The following is a 9644-nucleotide window of genomic DNA, read 5'->3' as shown; positions in this document are numbered from 1 at the left end:
TTTATAAGTTTGCACCTCAAAGTTTGGATCGAGTTTGTTGGTCTTGTGCAGGTTTTAACAGAACACGGTGTCTCCTGGTTTTATTTCCTGATCTTTGGCTCCTCTCCTGTGGTTAACTTGTGAATAGCATCTTTGTCATGGATGTCCTCCTGGAAAACAGATGTACCGGTGAAGCTTGTCCCAGAGTTCTCAATTCATGCACGTCTTTGCAGGGGACACTCCTGTCACTCTGTGAGGAGTGGTTCAGCTATGAAACAGAAAGTTTTTCAATTCCGTTTTCCAGTCCTTCTTTTCAACCTTGGCAATCGTTACTGATTTCAGAACTGTTCCACTTCTCCATTTGACTGAGGCCAATAAGGTGTTTCCTTTATCTGTGTGATGCCATGTGCAGTGAGATAATCATGGAACTCACGAGATGCAAATGGTTGTCCTTGTCACTTCTCAGGTATTTGGGGTATCCATGAATTTTGAACATAATTTCCAGGGCAAAGATTACATTTGTAGCTTTTTGTTCGACCATTTTGTCTATTTCAGGCCACCGGACTTTGGATCGCAGTCTGTTTTTCATTCGCACAATCCCTTGATGTCCCTCGTGTCCTAACTACATGTTCTCTCAGGATTTCAGGGATTACAATCTGGTTTCCGCACATGACCATCTGTCCAGCAGTCCAGAGTTCATCCTTGACTTCTTGGAATGCTGTACCTTTGAAACAGGTCCAGGTGCTCGAACAATGGCTATATTGGGTCTGCGTATGTCGATGCAGATTCTGACATCTCCTTGTTTGATGTCATTTTCTGGTCTTTTCTCCACTGCTACTAATGGATTCACCCAATGAGCTGGCTCTGTTACTCGCTCAATGACGTCTAAGTCCACTAGCTCTTGAAGCTAAACTAATTTTGGGTCTCGCTTCCTGTAGCCAATAGAGTGAGTGCCAGAGTCAATCACTAGGGGCAGAGTGAACCATTCAGGTGTAGCTCAATTGTGTCCTCTACACAAGACAGGTTGAATAGGTAGGGATCTTCATCAGGATTATCAGAACCACTGCTTTCCCTTCCTTCAACTCTATGCTAAGTTTTCTTGCTCCGGCCTCTATAAGCACCCTGGCTTTCCTGACCATGTCCATGAGCTCTACCACGTCCCTGCTGTCTGGCAATCTCTGGGCGTGGTTTTGGTTTGTCAAATCATCAAAATGTCCATTCTTACCACAATGTCTGCATTTGTGTTTTTTAGATCGAATGCATTCCCGGCCCATGTGACCTAGTGCGCCACATTTGTAGCAGGCTCACGAGTTTGGCTTAATTTTTCCTGAGTCATGATTTGTGTTCGCTGGCGGAGCAAGAATTAGCGCCTCTTTGTGGTGGTATGATGCGATGATTTGGATTAAACGGTCCAGTGTCAGATTACTTCACGATACAGTCTTGCTTTTAATTCCGAGTGTTTGATGTGCAGCAAAACTTAGTCTCTTACTGTTATGTGCAGATCTGCTCCTTGTTTTGCAGTGCTCCTGGAGCTCCTCCTTCAGCCCCTCCTTCTCCTCGTTACCTGGCACCTGCTGCTGCCTTAAAAGCCTGGGAGGCTTCACTCATGGGACTCTCTAGGCAGGGCCGGCCGCATGGCTCCCATTTACCAGTCTGATTACCATTCATAACAATAAACACAGTTTTCTTATATTTAATCCTTGTTTGTCTACTTTATGTTACTTCCGTCGAGCCGGGTTGTATCATATTGGGGGCTCGTCCGGGATCAATCTGGATGAGTTTTGCAGAGTTATTTTTTTTCTATTTTTCCCCTTGACAGAGTGGAGTGTTTGGTAGTGTGGCTGTGAGCAGCTTCTTGTCATGGTGAGTATGGTGAGCATTGGATCTGAGTGCTTTGATTTGAAGTTGTGAGTGATCTCCCTGGTTAGTTAGGGAGTGTGCCAGCTGGGCAGAGCAATCTGTCCTTCCATCGGTGCACTATTTGTTATATTTATTTATTTTATTTATTTTATTTTTTATTTTTTTTCTCGAGGTAATCCTGGGTGGAGACTTGTTCTCTGGTGGGGGCGAGCATTTCAGGGCCTTGGTCACATGGCTGAGGTTAACTGAGCTTTGCTTTAAAGAGGCCTCGAGCCCGGCACGCCTCAGAAGACAGTTAGGGTTAGTTTAAAGTTAGGCAGGTACCAGGGGGCTTGCTTAGATGATCATTTGCACTCGGAGGCTTGCTCACTGTGCTCAGCAGTGATTGATTTGTAAAGTTATTTAAGTTAGTGACTGCTTTATGGGAACAGTTGTGGTAACATGTCCAGGGTCCTAACTTCGTTTTGTATAGCTTGTGGATGTGTCAGGTGCGGTGTGTGTGGTGCCTAGCTTGACTTTGTGGGCTAGTTCTCCCGGAGGTTGTTGTTGCCTTGGTCTTGATTACCAGCAGGGTCCATTTTGGTAATGGGTTTTTATGGGTAAAATTTTGTGCTAGAGAGAATTTGTGATAAGCTGTAGTGTTGGATGAGGTATGTACTGGTTTAAGTTGAAACCTTGGGTAACGGCGATTGGTGTATTTTGTTATGTTCGGTTACTGAAGTTATCTAGTATGGAGGCTATCGATGACTTTATTAGTGCACCCTCGGAGGAGTTGCTTTGTCAGCTCACTAAAGAACAGCTCCTTAGCCTTGCCAGCCATTATGACATTGAGATTGCCAGTGGTGATAAACGTCTTAAAGATAATTTAAGAGAAGCACTTAAGGCTAGCCTAGCAGAAGGAGGCGTCCTAAAGCCGTCTGCTTTACCAGCATATCAGCATCAACTTGATCGTCCTCAAATGTCAGATGCTGTGCTGGAGTTCAGGTTGAAGGAGTTGGCTTTTCGAGAATTAGAACTAGAGGATAAAGAAAAAGAGCGTATCCTTAAGGAAAGACAAATGCACCTAGAACATGAGCGTTTCCTAAAAGAGCTTGAATTTAAGCATGCTGCTTTGAGCTCATCCAGTTCTGCCTCGGCTCAGTTTAATGTAGCGAGCAACATCAGACTAGTACCTCCATTTGCTGAGAAAAATGTTGAGAGGTACTTCGCTCATTTTGAACGAGTGGCTACTGTTTCAGACTGGCCAATACATGCCTGGACATCGCTTTTGCAAAGCGTTCTGGTGGGAAAAGCACAAGACGCTTACACTGCTTTAAACATTGAGGATATCAAGGACTATGAAAAAGTTAAAGGTGCTATTCTAAGAACTTATGAGCTCGTTCCTGAGGCGTACCGCCAGCGTTTTAGAGGCCTCAGTAAGCTGGATGAACAAACTTATGTTGAGTTTGCAAGAAAAGGAGATCAGTTTTAGCTCTTGGTGCAAGTCACAGAAGGCAGAAACTAGGGAAGATCTTAGACAATTAGTTCTGCTGGAGGACTTTAAAGATTGTCTGCCTACTGCCGTGTGTACTTATCTCAATCAGCAAGAAGTGACCACTCTTCATAAGGCTGCTGTTCTAGCAGACAAGTTTGTATTGACGCTCAAGGTAAACTTTGATAACGACCAAGGTGAGCGAAAAGGAAGGACTGGTTTTAATAGACCTCGGTTTCCAACCACTTCCTCCACCAGCTCAAAACCTCCTCCCACCGTTTCTACAGCTTTCACTAGAAGATCGGCTACTGTGAGTACTCCGTTAGAGAGGACTTGTTTTTATTGCAAGAACAGTGGTCACTTCATTGCAGATTGCCCTGTCTGAGTAAGAAACAAGAATCTTATAAGCCTGTTGCCTTACTAAAAACTGTGAAAAATAGTGCTGTCATCCAAAACATCGACCAACCCGCTCAAAAGAGTGAGCTGCCCGGTTCTTCGTCTTTCCTTATGGATGGTTTTGTGTCTCTTGTCACTGATCCTTCAACCAAGCAACCGATTAAGATTTGGAGAGATAGTGGAGCTTTTCAGTCTTTGATTCTACAGGACCTCCTACCATTTTCTGACCAGTCTAAGTTGGGTTCCAGTGTCCTTGTCCAAGGGTTTGGGGGGGGGTATCTGTCTCTGCCTATGCATAACCTTACACTTGAAACTGGTCTTGTTTCTGGGGAAGTAGCTGTAGCTGTGTGTTCAAGCATTCCCATTAAAGGGGTGTCCTTCATCTTGGGAAATGACCTAGCCGGTGGTAGGGTGCTTGCGGCTCCTGAGGTTGTTCCTTTTCCTGTAGTGTCAAAATGCCCAGATGATCTTGAGAAGCAATACCCAGAAGCATTCCCTGTCTGTGTCACTACCCGTGCCATGTCAAAGAAGAAGAAACAAGACAAAGAAGCTGATTCTGATATTGCACTGTTTGACACATTTTTGGCAAAGGGTGACATGTTGGGATTTGGTAAAGTGTTTCCCTCTTGTAACGAGCTCAAGTGTGAGCAAGGGGGAGATGAAACCTTATCTTCTCTTTTTGACCAGGTTGTTCCTGATGATGAGATGACAGCTGTGTCTTGTTGCCATTTTGTAAACAATGGTGTGTTAATGAGAAAGTGGACTTCTCCAAAACTGTCCTGTCATGATGATTGGAGTAGTGTGTTTCAAGTGGTAGTGCCAAGTGTCTATCGTCAGGATGTCTTGCAGTTGGCTCATGATCATTGTCTTGCTGGTCATATGGGGATTAAGAAAACTTTAGACAGAGTGCTGAGACATTTCTTTTGGCCTGGTGTGAACTCTGATGTTGCTGAGCATTGTAGAACATGTCATGTGTGCCAAACTATTGGTAAGCCCAACCAGAAGATTCCCCCAGCTCCTTTACATCCTATCCCTGCCATAGGAGAGCCTTTTGAGCGTATTTTGATTGATTGTGTTGGTCCCCTTCCTCGTACCAAATCAGGTAACCAGTACTTATTGACAATCATGTGTACAGCTACCCGGTTTCCTGAAGCTATCCCTCTACGTAGAATCACTGCTTCAGCCATTTCCAAGGCCCTTATTAAGTTCTTTACAGTGTTTGGCCTGCCAAGAGTTATCCAGACCGACCAGGGTTCGAATTTTATGTCCCGTGTGTTCTCTCAGGTTCTCCAGCAGTTGTCTATTGAGCACCAGACTTCATCTGCTTACCATCCAGAGTCTCAAGGGGCCCTTGAGCGGTTTCATCAGACCCTAAAGTCCATGTTACGAGCCTACTGTAAGGAGTTTGAGAGAGATTGGGATGAGGGAACCCCTTTGCTCCTCTTTGCAGCTAGAGAGGTCACTCAAGAGTCCCTTGGCTTTAGTCCAGCTGAACTGGTGTTCGGTCATACTGTGAGGGGCCCTTTGAAACTTTTGAAAGAGAGATGGTTGGCAAACCAGTCCCCCGCCACAAATTTGCTAGACTTTGTTTGTCATTTTCGGTCAAAGCTGAACAAGGCATGTGAGCTGGCGAGGCAGAACTTGGGGGAAGCCCAAGGACGGATGAAGGGGTGGTATGACCAAAGGGCAAAGCATCGAGCGTTCTCTCCTGGTGACAAGGTGTTGGTGCTGCTGCCACTTCCGGGGTCTGCTTTGCAAGCTCGATTTAGCGGTCCATATGTGATTGAGCGTCGGGTGGGTGAGTTGGATTATTTGATAAAGACTCCAGAACGAAAGCGTAAAACGCGTCTCTGTCATGTTAATCTGTTGAAACAGTACTGTGAGAGGAGCCAGGCTGGGCTCTCAGGGGTGAAGACGGTTGCTGTGCTGAGCACTTCGATTCCTGTGGGTGAAAAGGACATTGATGGTGTTGTTGAACGTGGGGTCTCTCGTGCTAGGCTTCCGAACTCAGAAATTGTAGCCAATTTGGAGGTCCATCTGTATTATCTCGAGTCATCACATCGGTCCGACGTTATTGAGGTTATTTGTAAATATCCTGCCCTGTTCTCTGATGTGCCTACTTGTACCAATGTTCTCCAGCATGACATTCACGTAGGGGAGGCTGTACCTATTAGGCAACACCCTTACAGGGTAAATCCTGAGAAACGCCAGCTGATGAGCAAAGAAGTGGATTACATGTTGCAGCATGGCATTGCAGAACCTAGTGCTAGCCCATGGAGCTCCCCGTGTTTGCTGGTTGATAAGTCAGATCGCACACCTCGATTTTGTACTGATCTTCGCAAGGTAAACTCTGTCACAAAGCCTGATTGCTATCCTCTTCCCCGTCTAGATGATTGCATTGACAGAGTAGGGTCTGCAGCTTGTGTCACTAAGTTAGACCTCCTGAAAGGCTACTGGCAGGTCCCTCTTACTCAGAGAGCTCGTGAAATCTCTGCCTTTGTGACTCCAGATGACTTCTGTCAGTATACAGTTATGGCTTTTGGAATGCGAAATGCACCTGCCACATTCCAGCGGCTTGTTAACCTGGTGTTGAAAGGGGTTGCAGATTGTGAAGCATACCTTGATGACATAGTTATTTATAGCTCCACCTGGTCTCGGCACATAGCTCAGGTGGAGGAAGTATTTGGTAGGCTGGCTGCTGCCAATTTGACTGTGAACCTTGCCAAGTGTGAGTTTGGACAGGCCACTGTGACGTATCTAGGGAAGGTTGTTGGGCGGGGGGAAGTCTGTCCTATCGGCGCTAAAGTAGAGGCCATTTGCTATTTCGGTGTTCCTACTTCTCGGCGTGAGCTGAAACGGTTTCTTGGCATGACCGGCTATTACAGAAGTTTTTGCAAGAACTTTGCTACTGTGGCTGCCCCCTTGACTAGCTTACTTAGCCCAAAGGTCCATTTTGTGTGGACAGAGATGTGTCAGTTGGCATTTGAGAATCTGAAGGCCCTGTTGGTCAGTGCCCCAGTCCTGGCTGCCCCTGACTTTAATAGGCCATTTAAACTGGCTGTCGATGCTAGTGATGCTGGGATTGGTGCTGCCCTACTTCAAGACGACTCGTCAGGGGTTGAGCATCCTGTTTGTTATTTTTCAAAGAAGTTTGACATTCATCAGATGCATTATTCTACCATTGAGAAAGAGGCCTTGGCTCTTATTTCTGCTCTGGACCACTTCGATGTGTATGTCTCTTCCAGTCAGGTCCTGGTGGTCTACACCGACCATAACCCACTTGTGTTCATCGGCAGAATGAGGAACTCCAACCACCGGCTGATGCGATGGAGTCTGTTTCTGCAGGGCTTTAACCTGGAAATAAAGCACATCCGTGGAAGGGACAATGTGCTCGCAGATGCCCTTTCAAGGTCATAAGTGTCAGAAGCATATGGATGCAACATTTCATTTTATTTTGGTGTTAATTTGTTGTGTGTAACTTGGCGGTTGCCTAGAGCAACTGTTTTAAGGGGGGGGGTGTTATGTGCAGATCTGCTCCTTGTTTTGCAGTGCTCCTGGAGCTCCTCCTTCAGCCCCTCCTTCTCCTCGTTACCTGGCACCTGCTGCTGCCTTAAAAGCCTGGGAGGCTTCACTCATGGGACTCTCTAGGCAGGGCCAGCCGCATGGCTCCCATTTACCAGTCTGATTACCATTCATAACAATAAACCCAGTTTTCTTATATTTAATCCTTGTTTGTCTACTTTATGTTACTTCCGTCGAGCCGGGTTGTAACACTTACGTGATTATCAGCTTCATCTGCAAAGTTGCATGTCTTGACAAGCACGTTTAGACGAGTGATGAAATTATTTACAGTTTCACCAGCATTCGGCTCAGTTTCCCAGACTTTTGTACGGGCTTTCGGTATATTTTGTCTTATATATATATATTTTGAGTTGAATGGCTACTTGAAATACATCTCTTGCAGGCTGGTTGTCATTGCCTTGCACAGGAGCTTTTTGCTCGTCAGTGAAGTTTTTTCCATATTTCACGCAGTCCCTCTCCACCCGTCAGTAATAACACAGCTCTCTTTTGAGGTGCATTTGTTTCATTACATTACATTATATTACATTACATGTCATTTAGCAGACACTTTTATCCAAAGCCAATTGGAACTACATATGATTTACAGTAATACTATATATATATATATATAATAAATAATAATAAGATATGTAAATTAATGAAAGTACAGACAAATAAATGCATCATTAGCAGAGAAGTTGTTTTTGTGGAAAAAGATTTTGAAAAACATTAACATTCATTTATTTATTTAAATTTAGAATAAAGTGACTGAAACACACGCACACACATTCAGTGACGTCACATGAACAAGTGAATAAAAACAAAAGACTTTATTTATGATCACATAACATGATGACGACGACTTCAAAAAACGTCTGTTTATTGAACATTTATATAAAAAAAACAAATGTTTATGTTTTCACTCGGTGTTAGCCGCAGTGCTAATGCTAACTGCTGTGACATCATGTCCACCAGAGGCAGCACTGAGTCTGACTTCAGTGACCAGGCTCCTCCCCTCCTGTGGAACCAGCTCCCAATGACAGTTCAGGAGGCGGAGCCTCTCTCTGTATTTTAGATTAGATTAGATTAGATTCAACTTTATTGTCAGAACAATGCAACGAAATGCAGTTTAGCATTTAACCGGAAGTGCAATAGAGCAAGTATTAGATAATATTTGTAACACAGATAAATATAGATGCATCTATATGAGATGGTATGAAAGCTACTCTTGCTCATGTTTACATTAATTACATAGATTACGTGGATGAGGCCTATCAGTGTGGTGTCGCAGAGTAAGCTCCAGCAATGTTCGTATAAACATGATCCAGAGTTTTATTTCCCCTTGTGTGACAGGAAAGTTTGGAATCACAGTTTTTAAGTTTGAATGGTTGAAGTCACCAGCAGCTATGAAAGCTGCCTCCGGATGAGCTGCTTGTTGTTTACTGACGGCAGCATATAGTTCTTTCATAGCAGTCTTTGCATTAGCATCAGCAGCAATTACAAAAGCAGCAGTGAACTCCCGTAGCAAATAAAGCGGTCTGCACTTGCACGGGCGTGTGCACTGTCTCTCCATGGTAACAGAGTCTGTACACCAAGCTTTGTTAATGTAAATGCACAGCCCCCCCGCCCCTGATTTTACCGGAGTCAGCTGCAAAATTGCAAAACTCGAGAGACACTGGGCCTCGCGATGCCATCGTGCCGCCATCTTGGTCAATGGTATTTAAAGTTAGACTTCAAACTTTTGATAAAGTTATAGTTAGAGCTGGTTCAAGGAAGCCGGGACCATCTCTTAGTTATGCTGCTATAGACCTAGACTGCACTCTCTCACGCTCACTCTGTCACATTCACTCTCTCACACTCAGGGTATGAATATGACTTTTTATATGTCATTAACCTTGTCTCTTTCTCTCCCTAGTTTGTGTCCTTCCTTCCTTCCCTCTCTCTCTCTGTATTCTCATCATGCAGGTTGCAGGATCCGGATCCAGTTTTCGAGGCTATCCATATCATACATATCATCACCATTATTATTATGTTATAATTAAAGTTGATATCAGTATAATTTTTGTTAACACTCTGCTGCTGCTTCTATAAATGACATTGTTCTATAAACATGTCATCATTGACTCTAACTGTCCTGTATAAACTGTCTCTACCTCTTCTCCCACCATTTTTCCTTTCACCCCAACCGGTCGAGGCAGATGCTGCACATGCGAGTCTGGTTCTGTCAGAGATTTCTTCTTCTTCTGTTAAAATGGAGTTTTTCAGTGTTTGTGTTTCTCTGCTCTCCATGATTGTGTTGTTTGTGTACAGAGACCTGAGATCATGTATGTGATAAAATTAAATAAAATTGAATTGAACTTGTTATTGTTTTTTATGA

Source organism: Solea senegalensis, linkage group LG9, assembly GCF_019176455.1.
Source record: "Solea senegalensis isolate Sse05_10M linkage group LG9, IFAPA_SoseM_1, whole genome shotgun sequence".
In the NCBI taxonomy this organism is placed as follows: domain Eukaryota; kingdom Metazoa; phylum Chordata; class Actinopteri; order Pleuronectiformes; family Soleidae; genus Solea; species Solea senegalensis.
Note: the sequence above shows the minus strand (reverse complement) of the source record.